The sequence below is a fragment of the Triticum dicoccoides genome, chromosome 3A (genome assembly GCF_002162155.2).
Source record: "Triticum dicoccoides isolate Atlit2015 ecotype Zavitan chromosome 3A, WEW_v2.0, whole genome shotgun sequence".
Lineage (NCBI taxonomy): Eukaryota > Viridiplantae > Streptophyta > Magnoliopsida > Poales > Poaceae > Triticum > Triticum dicoccoides.
Genome location: NC_041384.1, coordinates 117152965 through 117164699, shown reverse-complemented (window position 1 = coordinate 117164699; position 11735 = coordinate 117152965).

Genomic DNA, 11735 nt, shown 5'->3' with positions numbered 1-11735 from the left:
TTTCGGTGACACTGGTCATCACCCGGTACCCCCGGAACCCTTCGTCCAATATATCAATCTTCACCTCCGGACCATTCCGGGGTTCCTCGTCATGTCCGGGATCTCATCCGGGACTCCAAACAACCTTCGGTAACCACCATAATGACTCAACTATACTTATGGCGTCACCAAATGTTAAGTGTGTAGACCCTACGGGTTCGAGAACTATGCAGACATGACCGAGACACCTCTACGATCAATAACCAATAGCGAGACATGGATGCCCATATTGGTTCCTACACATTCTACGAAGATCTTATCGGTTGAACCTCGATGTTAGGGATTCAGCTAATCCCGTATGTAGTTCCCTCTGTCTATCGGTATGTTACTTGCTCGAGATTCGATCATGGGTATCTCCATACCTAGTTCAATCTCGTTACTGGCAAGTCTCTATACTTGTTCCGTAATACAAGATCCCGTGACTAACTCATTGGTCACATTGCTTGCAAGCTCATTATGATGTTGTATTACCGAGTGGGCCCTAAGATACCTCTTTGTCATACGGAGTGACAAATCCCAGTCTTGATCCATGCCAACTCAACAAACACCCTCGAAGATACCTGTAGAGCACATTTATAGTCATCCAGTTACGTTGCGACGTTTGGTACACACAAGGTACTCCTCCGGCGTTAGTGAGTTTCATGATCTCATGGTCATAGGAACATATACTTGACATGTAGAAAACAATAGCAATAAACATGACATGATCATATGCTACGTTTATAGTTTGGGTCTTGTGCATCACATCATTCTCCTAATGATGTGATCCCGTTATGAAATGACAACTCATGTCCATGGCTAGGAAACCATAGCCATCTTTGATCAACGAGCTAGTCCAGTACATGCTTACTAGGGACACGTTGTTGTCTATGTATCCACACATGTATTTGATTTTCCGGTCAATACAATTATAGCATGGATAATAAACGATTATCATGAACAATGAAATATAATAATAACCATTTTATTATTGCCTCTAGCTAGGGCATATTTCCAACATTGCCATGTATTCCCCAGGGGGAAAGGAAAGAGGAGGAGGGGAAGGAAAGGGGAGACCCAGTCTCCACTTTCCTTCTCCCCAAGGATCGGCCAGCTATGGGGGGTGCACCAGCCCCTTGTGGGCTGGTGTGTTCCCTCACTTGGCCCATAAGGCCCATATCTTTGCCAAGGGGTGCCCGAAACACCTTCCGGTGACCCGATAAGTACCCGGTACTACGTGAATCACTTCCGGTGTCCAAAATACCCTCATCCTATATATCAATATTTACCTCTCAACCATTTAGAGACTCCTCGTCATGTCTGTGATCTCATCCGGGACTCCGAACAACATTCGGTCACCAAATCATATAACTCATATAATAGTCCATCGTCAATGAACGTTAAGCGTGCGGACCCTACAGGTACGAGAACTATGTAGACATGACCGAGTGTCGGTGTCAAAACCGGCGGATCTCGGGTAGGGGGTCCCGAACTGTGCGTCTAAGGCGGATGGTAACAGGAGGCAGGGGACACGATGTTTACCTAGGTTTGGGCCCTATTGATGGAGGTAATACCCTACGTCATGCTTGATTGTTCTTGATGATATGAGTATTACAAGAGTTGATCTACCACGAGATCGTAGAGGCTAAACCCTAGAAGCTAGCCTATGGTATGATTGTATGATGTCCTACGGACTAAACCCTCCGGTTTATATAGACACCAGAGGGGGCTAGGGTTACACAGAGTCAGTTACAAGGGAGGAGATCTACATATCCGTATTGCCTAGCTTGCCTTCCACAGCAAGGAGAGTACCATCCGAACACGGGATGAAGTCTTCAATCTTGTATCTTCATAGACCAACAGTCCGGCCAAAGGATATAGTCTGGCTATCCGGAGACCCCCTAATCCAGGACTCCCTCAGTAGCCCCTGAACCAGGCTTCAATGACGATGAGTCCGATGCGCAGTATTGTCTTCGGCATTGCAAGGCGGGTTCCTCCTCCGAATACTCCATAGAAGATTTTGAACTCAAGGATAGTGTCAAGCTCTGCAAAACAATTTCCACATACCACTGTAGAGAGAATAATATTTCCACAAATCTAATCTGCCAACGTGTTTTGATAGCACGACGTTATGTCATGGCCCGGTCATTATCCGAACCATTTTTCCCAACCAGCACTGCACATATTGCGAGGCGGTTTTCTTGACACGTCTTGTCGAAGCAGAGATCGTGTCCCCCTTATTACGGGATTCTCATCAATACAGACGTGGGTAAGCCACTCGTGCCCGTTGGTATAACTCCTCGATTTTAGGCGAGTCCAAAACGGCTGCGAGGAGGAAGCTTGACATTCACCCTCTTTATAAAGAGGCCAAGACCTGTCCTTTCTTCCTCTCGTGCTCAATCGAATCCTTCCCCCGCCTCGAGTTCCAACACCCCAGGCTCAGGTCAGGCGCTTTGGACCTTCAACCATGTCCGGATCCAACCTCCAAGGTCGGTGGATGCCTTCCTCTGTCACAGAGGAGGACATTAAGAAGATGAGAGAGGCCAGATATATGACCGCCGAAATTTCGCACAGGCTTCCCGCCCGAGGGCAGGTCATCCCCACTCTCGAACCCAACGAGAGTGTTGTGTTCATCTCTCACTTCCTCCGAGGACTAGGCCTCGCTCTGGATCCCTTTGTTAGGGGGCTCATGTTCTATTATGGGCTGGATTTCCACGATCCGGCCCCGGATTCCTACTTCACATCTTGTTGTTCATTGTCGTATGTGAGGCCTTCCTCCGCATTAACCCTCACTTCCGCCTGTGGCTCAAGACCTTTAATGTGAAGCCGAAGATGATCGAGGGGCGGCACGCAGAGTGCGGAGGCGCCGTGATAAGAAAAAGTGATGATGCTCCATGGCCAGAGGGTTCGTTCCCAGAGGCGTCCAACTTGTGGCAACGGGAGTGGTTTTACATCACAGCTCCCCGAAGTACCAAGTGGTTAGCCGCCCCTGCCTTTCGCTCGGGCCCCCACCAAAACTGGCATCATGGATCAGCAGGGGGCTAAGCTGGGGTACAGCAAATGATGCGCCGATATTGCAGAGCCGCATCCAAGATTTCTTTGAGAGAGATTTCAGCCTGGTTATGGTAATACAATTTATGCTAGTTCATCGAGTCCAGCCTTGCAAACGTCGACCCCTCCTTATGTGGGAATTCAACCCGGAAGGACCACATAATATTCAGCACTTCCTCGGCATGACGCTCGAAGAGATGTATAAATTGTTCTTTGGACCCCAAATAGAGTGTCCGGACACCATCAAGGATGCGGGTTTGAGATGCAACCGCCCAGATACCCAAGTAAGTAATCCCATGGCCGAACACGATGTCCTTTTATTTATCATGACATCATTCTGAAAAGTCGCTCTTTGACCAGGACTGGATAACAAAGGCGAAGATGATCAGGTGTTCATCCACCCTTCTCGAAGGCTTGGCCAATCCAGTACTGGACAGAATGCTCGAGTCGACGCCTTATCAGGTGCCCTCAAAGGAAGATGAAGGGGGAATAAAGAGGCTGAAGGCGGGCCTCAATCTCTACTCGTCCCAGCCGGGCGAATGAGCGCCTCCGCGAGGGAGGATAACCAGAGAGAAGAATCTGACATTCCCTCTCCCCGAGGAAGGAAGAGGACCACCTCTGAAGATCCGAAAACAAAGGTTTCCAAACAGTAGAAGAAATCTTCACCAGAGGGTCCTGCCTCGGAGGGTATTCTTGCCGCACAATGTCCGCACAGGGATCAGCCTCTACCGAGCTGTAAGTAATCAAAAGGTATTTTAATAGTGAAAGTGTCCTACCTTACTTCTGGAGACAATAACCGAAGCTTATATCTTGTAGTTCGGATCGTAGCCCTTCTCGACAGAGTTCGTCTTCGGGGGACCTTCTTCCGGAGGTGATGGAGAGCGAAACGCCTCCCCCTGCCACCCCGCCTCATGAGGCGGGCGACCCTGAAGTGTCGTCGCGGAGGGTCTCTCCTAATCCGCCAAGGCCAGAGGGTAATCCTTTGGCTACCTGGAGTCCTCAGTATTCGGCTCCTAAAGAGAGCAATAGAAAGAGTCCGGAACCGTACAGTGTGCGTTCGGACGCATTGAAGGATCTTCTGGAGAAAGTGGCTATCTCAGAAGCGCATCGTACGCTAATGGGTACGGTAATTGAAAGGATTTCATCCGCTGAAAGCGGATTGCATGAAGCTTTATGAGTCTACTAAAAGGCTTTGAGGTACGTGAAATAGTGTATGTTTTTTGACAGTACCACACACGTTAGGTGTGCCCTATGCAGATAGTAGCCCCTGAGACTCTGGTTGTCATCGAAAACGGCGGCAAACAGAGGATCATAGTCGCAGGTAATAACTAGACCAACTTTATGTGCAGGTGGCTGAATCTCCGGTGGCTAGCCGGACTGATGGGTTTGCCGAGGTAAGGCGGCAACTTGATGCGGCAGATGCCGACATCGTGCTTGTCAACAAGCGGCTTGACGAGGCATAGGGTAAGTGATTTTTACGGTGATCAACACATAGTAAGAGGAGCATGATGCAAGTATCTTTAATATGTTGTGACTGCAGATGGAGCTGCCACCGTGGATACCCTTCGGTCGGAGCTTGCCCGAGCCAAGGAACAAGCAAGGAATAGCGATGCAGCCGCTCTAAAGGCGGTTGAAGAGTTGAGGGCTGAACAGGTCGCGCATTGCCAGAGCAAGGAAAGAATAGCCAAGATGGCCGTTGAGTTGAAAGATGTCGCTGACCATTACCAACTTCTTGAAAAATAAAGCCGAGCAAGGGCGACGGACCAGGAGAAGGCCATGGTAGCAGCCAAGGAAGCCCGCTCCAAAATCAGAGCGACGAAGGAGGAGCTGCGTCAAGCTACGGATATCGTGGCTGGGAAGCCCTTCTTGTTGCGTACTAAGTTCGGAGATCCAAAGTATGCTCCTCTTGATCGACTATGGAGTTCTGCAGACGCCTACATGGATTTGGTAGCAAGTGCTGCTGATGCGGCCGAGTACTTCAAGGATCAAAAAGATCATGAAGTGGAAAAGTTGTTCTGGTCACAGTTCCAGTGCGTCCGCTGCTGTTGAATGAGCAAATGGCCAAGTGGGCCGAGCTCCATAGGTTGTCCATACATGCCATGAGGTCTGTTGTGGATCATCTGTGGCTGGGAGGGCCAAGGCCGAATAGTTACTTTAGTTTAGTGCAACAATTCCTTGGTGTTGTGCCGCACATTGATGCTATGAAGAGGTCGGCGTGCATAGAGGGTGCGTGGATGGCCTTTGCCCGTGTCAAGAGATATTGGGCAGAGATGGAGGCCACCACTGTTGCAACATAGGGTTCGGCCATGGGCCGAGTGGCTGCCGAGCACTACTTTGAAGAAGTCCTTGAAGGCGCTCGTTCGATAGAGGCTCAGTGCTCGAAGAGTATTATGTTTTAGTGACATGTACTCCCATTGTAAAAACAATGTTTGAGTTATCAAGGCTATGTTTATACTTTTGCCTGAAAGTATTATGATGCCTCATGTGCGGCCGTTTATGTATATATGTATATAACCTGAAAGTTTGCAGTCATCGGCTTCCGCCCCCACGCATATAATGCGGGGGTGTTTGCAAAAAACGCATATTCACACTTGATCCAACGTCATGGTCCATGAAGGAGGTGGTAGCGCAGCCAACGAGGCAATCGGACTATATTGCTTTAACACTTTCACTTAGCCATAGGAGTTTGACGGTGGGGCTACTATATAGCCCTGGTACTTCTGCGCTCGTTCTAATACGGGGCGCGTACGTACATGACCGGGGAACGTCCCTTCGTTAATGCGGAGGAATCCCGAAGATTTCGTTGAATCATCAAGTGGTTGACCAGTCTCACGCTTTATCATGACAGTCAGTTTTCGGCTTTCTCTACTGAGGTGCTCATCCGGATGAACCAGGGCACAATCGCAGTAGTTCTCCCAGTGCTACCTTAGCCGATATAGCGGAACGTAAGGTACCAAAAAGTGGGAGCCGGGCAAACCCAACATTTGACCAAAGACATGATTCGGAGCTGATGCATATAAGGCCAAACTCGCGACGCCGAACACTCCCTAAGGTATTCGGTCTTTATAACATATGCCCGGGTGAATCGATGCCCTTAATAATAAACCCTGAGTGTCCAGGTACATGCAATATCCTGACGTGGCCACATGCCAATAACGTCAGCATCCTTCTCGATTGTATTGAGTATTCGGAGGATGTGAACAACAAGAGACAGTGAAAAAGGTTTATGCATGGTCTTAATCTGAAAAGAAACCTTTGAGTGGGTCCCTGCTGCACGTCTGTGCCTGTGTCTCCGTTGTGCCGTGTCCTGGACGGGTGTAGCATGATTTTCATCTGTAAAAGATAAGAACTTAGGTGAAAGTTGTCATGCCAAAAAATTGGTTATTATCAATAAACCATTAAAATTCAAGATAAGCCAAGTTGAGCCAGACTAGCCCTGATTACACGCGGGAAGCCCCTGGTACTGTTTAGTAGGGTTTGACCATCAAACCAATCTCATGTATATGTAGTGGTGCACCGGACTCGTCTAACCATGTCCGTGGTCTTGACGACCTGTCATTTTTTCTGGTTGGTGAGGCCGTCTAGAGCTCGGCGGCTAAAGCCGCCGCACATTCTTCTGCGCATAGAGAATGCTTAGTATTTCCGCTAACTGTGATGGTGCCACGTGGATCGGGCATCTTAAGCCTGAGAGAAGCGTAATGCGGTATTACATTAAAACGAGTGAAAGCCGCTCTTTCAAGTAGTTCCTGATAGCCACTTCGGAATGGAGCGATGTAGAAAGTTAACCTTTCACTTCGGAAGTTGTCGGAAGAACCGAATACAACCTCTAGTAATAGAGAGCTCGTACGGAGGGCCTCTAGTCTTGGTATTACTCCCTTGAAGGTAGTATTACGGTGGCTTATTTTTGTCGGGTCTATCCCCATTTTGCGGACTGTGTCCTGATATATCAGATTTAGACCACTGCCACTGTCCATGAGGACTCGTGTGAGATGCTATCCGTTTATTATTGGATCTAACACCAAGGCAGCCAATCCTTCGTACTGGATGCTTGTCGCGTGATCCCCTCGATCAAAAGTGATCGCGCAGGCCAACCAGGGGTTGGACCTAGGGGTGACGGGCTCTACGGTGCGTGTGTCTCGGAGTGCATATTGGCTTCTCCTCTTCGTCACATGGATCATGTTTACTGTTTTGACCTCTGGTGGAAATTTTTTCTGTCCTCCAGTGCTTTGCTGGCGAGGTTCGTCCTCGTCTTCGCTTGGTGTCTCCCCCCCTTGTGTTCGGCATTTAGCTTACCGGCCTGCTTGAAGACCCAGCATTCTCTGTGGGTGTGATTTGCAGGTTTATCGGGGGTGCCATGAATCTGACATAGTTTGTCAAGAATCTTGTTTAGGCCAGACGGTCCGTCTCTGCTGCCTTTGAAAGGCTTTTTCCGATGACCTGGTCAAGAGCCCCTGAATCCGGCGTTGACCGCCGTATTATCTGGGCTTCTTCTTTATTTCGATGCTTGTTTTTATTGCGTCATGGTTTTCCATTGCCATCCCTGACTTCGGATGTGCTAGGGACGCTAGTGCTACTACGGGCTAACCAGCTGTCTTCGCCCGCGCAAAAGCGGGTCATGAGGCATGTTAGGGCTGCCATTGTTCTCGGTTTTTCTTGGCCGAGGTGTCTGGCAAGCCATTCGTCTCGGACACTGTGTTTGAAAGCTGCTAAGGCTTTGGCGTCCGGACAGTCGACGATTTGGTTCTTCTTAGTGAGAAACATGTTCCAAAGCTTTCAGACGGACTCTCCGAACTGTTGAATTATATGACTTAAATCGTCTGCATCCGGAGCTCGGATGTAGGTCCCTTGAAAATTAGCCCGAAATGCGTACTCAAGCTCCTCCCAACTTCCAACTGAGTTTTCGGGGAGGCTTTTCAGCCAGTGCCGAGCTGGTCCTTTAAGCTTGAGGGGCAAGTATTTGATGGCATCGAGATCATCTCCGCGAGCCATATGGATATGGAGGATAAAGTCCTCAATCCAGACCCCAGGGTCTGTGGTCCCGTCGTACGCCTCTATGTTCACTAGTTTGAATCCTTCTGGGAATTCATGGTCCAGCACCTCATCGGTGAAACATAGGGGGTGTGCGGCACCCCTGTATTGGGATGTGCCATGGCGTTCGGACGGTTGTAGTATTCGGTTTTGATTTTGTGCCGGAGCGCGCTTCCTAGATCCATAGATGGATCTGGTCATACTGTATTTTGGCGCAAGTCCTCACGTAGATCGTCGTTGACTTATGTGCGATTTTGTTAGCCGCTCTATCGCGGTCACAAGGTGGTGGATCCGGCCGGTTGGCCGTTTCATTTTTTGGCTGTGTGGGCTCTAAGGCCTCATCGTCGAATTCAGGTAATAGCTTGCGCTTTGGATAGCTCTTTGTGTGGTAACTTCCACCATACTTTGCTTCCTTGTCGAGCACTTTGTTCCACCTGCTGCTGAGCGTATTTTGTGCAGCCTTTGCTTCTGCTTCTTCAGACTCCTCGCTGTGGCAATAAGCCTTCTGCGGAGGTTCTCTTGCTCCAAGTGCGTTTCCGGGATGATGTGTGCATCTTCGTCCGGACTGTTTTCCTCCCCAGAGGGGGTTTGATGAGGTTTATGCTCGGCGTCGTCGTGTTCGGTCGTTGGATCCGTACTATGTTCGCCGCTTGCAGCTTCATCGTGCTCTGCCGCCGGGGCAATGTGGTCGTCGTTTCCTCTAGAGTCGACTGGAGTGTTATTTTCTCTTGTGTTGTTATCGCTGTTTTTGCTATGGCGGGACTTAGAGCGGCGCCGCTGACGCCGGCGCTTGGGTTGCTTCTTGGAGGGGCCATCCTCCGCTGTCTCTTCGCCATTGCCTTCTTTGGGTGTATCCACCATGTATATGTCATGTGATGAAGTGGTTGTCCGGCGCCCTGTGGGCGCTGGTTCCAGTTCGTCTCATGCATCTTCATCCATGCCGTCGATGTCTTCGGAGTCGAAGTTGAGCATGTCGGTTAAGTCATTGATAGTGGCTACTAAGTGGGTGGTGGGTGGGCAGCGAATTTCTTTGTCGCCCACATCCCATTCTAGCCGGACATAGTTCGGCCAAGGTTCTCCTGACAAGGAGAGAGATCTTAATGAATTTAGCCCATCGCCGAAAGGCGAGTGCTGAAAGATATCCGCGGAGGCGAACTCCATGATCGGAGCCTAGTCGGACTCGATAGGCACGGATGCATGCGGCTCAGAGTCCGTGGCCAGAGACGAATCCAGTGGTTTGGCGACACGGCTCTTGTAAGGGGTGAAGTCAGTATCCGGCTCCATCGCCATTGAGAGTGCGGCCTCCATGGCGGGGTCTATCCCTCCGTCCTTGGATGGCGCAATTTGCTCCGGATTGAAGGCCGGAGTAGTTGCAGATGCGATCTCCCGGACACTGTCCGACGGCAGAGTTACGTCATGCTCGTCGTGACTGTGCGGCGCACCTGACACGGGCTCGAATCCGTCGAAGATCAAGTCTCTGCGGATGTCGGTAGTGTAGTTTAAGTTTCTGAATCTGACCTGATGGCCAGGGGCGTAGCTCTCGATCTGCTCCAGATGGCCAAGCGAATTGGCCCACAGTGCGAAGCCGCCGAATACAAAGATCTGTCCGGCGAGGAAAACCTCACCCTGGACCGCATCGCTATTGATGATCGAAAGAGCCATCAAGCCTTATGGTGACGACACAGTGGAACTCTCAATGAAAGCACCAATGTCGGTGTCAAAACCGGCGGATCTTGGGTAGGGGGTCCTGAACTGTACGTCTAAGGCGGATGGTAACAGGAGGCATGGGACACAATGTTTACACAGGTTCGGGCCCTCTTGATGGAGGTAATACCCTACATCCTGCTTGATTGTTCTTGATGATATGAGTATTACAAGAGTTGATCTACCACGAGATCGTAGAGGCTAAACCCTAGAAGTTAGCCTATGGTATGATTGTTTGATGTCCTACGGACTAAACCCTCCAGTTTATATAGACACCGGAGGGGGCTAGGGTTCCAAAGAGTCGGTTACAAGGGAGGAGATCTACATATCCATATTGCCTAGCTTGCCTTCCACGCCAAGGAGAGTCCCATCCGGACACGGGACGAAGTCTTCAATCTTGTATCTTCATAGTCCAACAGTCCGGCCAAAGGATATAGTCCGGGTATCCGGAGACCCCCTAATCCAGGACTCCCTCACCGAGACACCTATCTGGTCAATAACCAATAGCGGAACCTAGATGCCCATATTGGCTCCTACATATTCTATGAAGATCTTTATCGGTCGAACCGTTATGACAACATACACTATTCCCTTTGTCCATCAGTATGTTACTTGCGCGAGATTCGATCATCGGTATCTTCATAACTAGTTCAATCTCGTTGCTGGCAAGTCTCTTTACTCGTTCCGTAATACATCACCTCGTGACTAACTCCTTAGTCATTTGCTTGCAAGCTTATGATGTTTATTACCGAGAGGGCCCAGAGATACCTCTCTGATACTCGGAGTGAAAAATCCCAATCTTGATCTATGCTAACTCAACAAACACGTTCAGAGATACATGTAGAGTATCTTTATGATCACCCAGTTACGTTGTGACGTTTGATAGCACAAAAGGTATTCCTCCGATATCCAGGAGTTGCATAATCTCATAGTCGAAGGAATATGTATTTGAAAGGAAGAAAGTAGTAGCAATAAACTGAACAATCATTATGCTAAGCTAACGGATGGGTCTTGTCCATCATATCATTCTCCTAATGATGTGATCCCGTTATCAAATTACAACACATGTCTATGGTTAGGAAACCTTAACCATCTTTGATCAACAAGCTAGTCTAGTAGAGGCTTACTAGGGACACGATATTTGTCTATGTATTCACACATGTATTTAAGTTTCCGGTCAATACAATTCTAGCATAAATAATAAACCTTTATCATGAATAAGGAAATATGAAATAATAACTTTATTATTGCCTCTAGGGCATATTTCCTTTAGAGGCCGCCGACGACCAGGAGTAATTAGGAGGCTCCCAGGCAGGAGGCCTTGCCTTTTCGATCTATGTCGTTGTTTGTGCTAGCCTTCTTAAGGCAGACTTGTTTAGTTATGTCTGTACTCAGCCATTGTTGCTTCCGCTGACTCATTTGAGTTCGAGCTTATGTATTCGAGCTCTCGAGGCCCCTGGCATGAAATATGAAGCTTGTACGACTTCAATTTGTGTCTAGAGTTGTGTTGTGATATCTTCCCACGAGTCCCTAATCTTGATCGTACATATTTGCGTGTATTATTAGTGTACGATTGAATCGGGGGCGTCAGAGTCATCGAGCTGTACATGTGCTGAACATGGAGGTGATGTACGTTGATACATCTCCAATGTATCTATAATTTTTGATTGCCCCATGCTATATTATCTACTGTTTTGGACATTATTGGGCTTTATTATCCACTTTTATATTATTTTTGGGACTAACCTATTAACCGGAGGCCCAGCCCAGAATTGTTGTTTTTTGCCTGTTTTAGTGTTTCGAAGAAAAGAAATATCAAACAGAGTCCAAACATAATGTAACCTTTGGGAACGTGACTTTCTCAACGAACAAGACCCAGGAGACTTGGACCCTACGTCAAGACACAAAAGAGGAGGCCACGAGGTAGGGGCGCG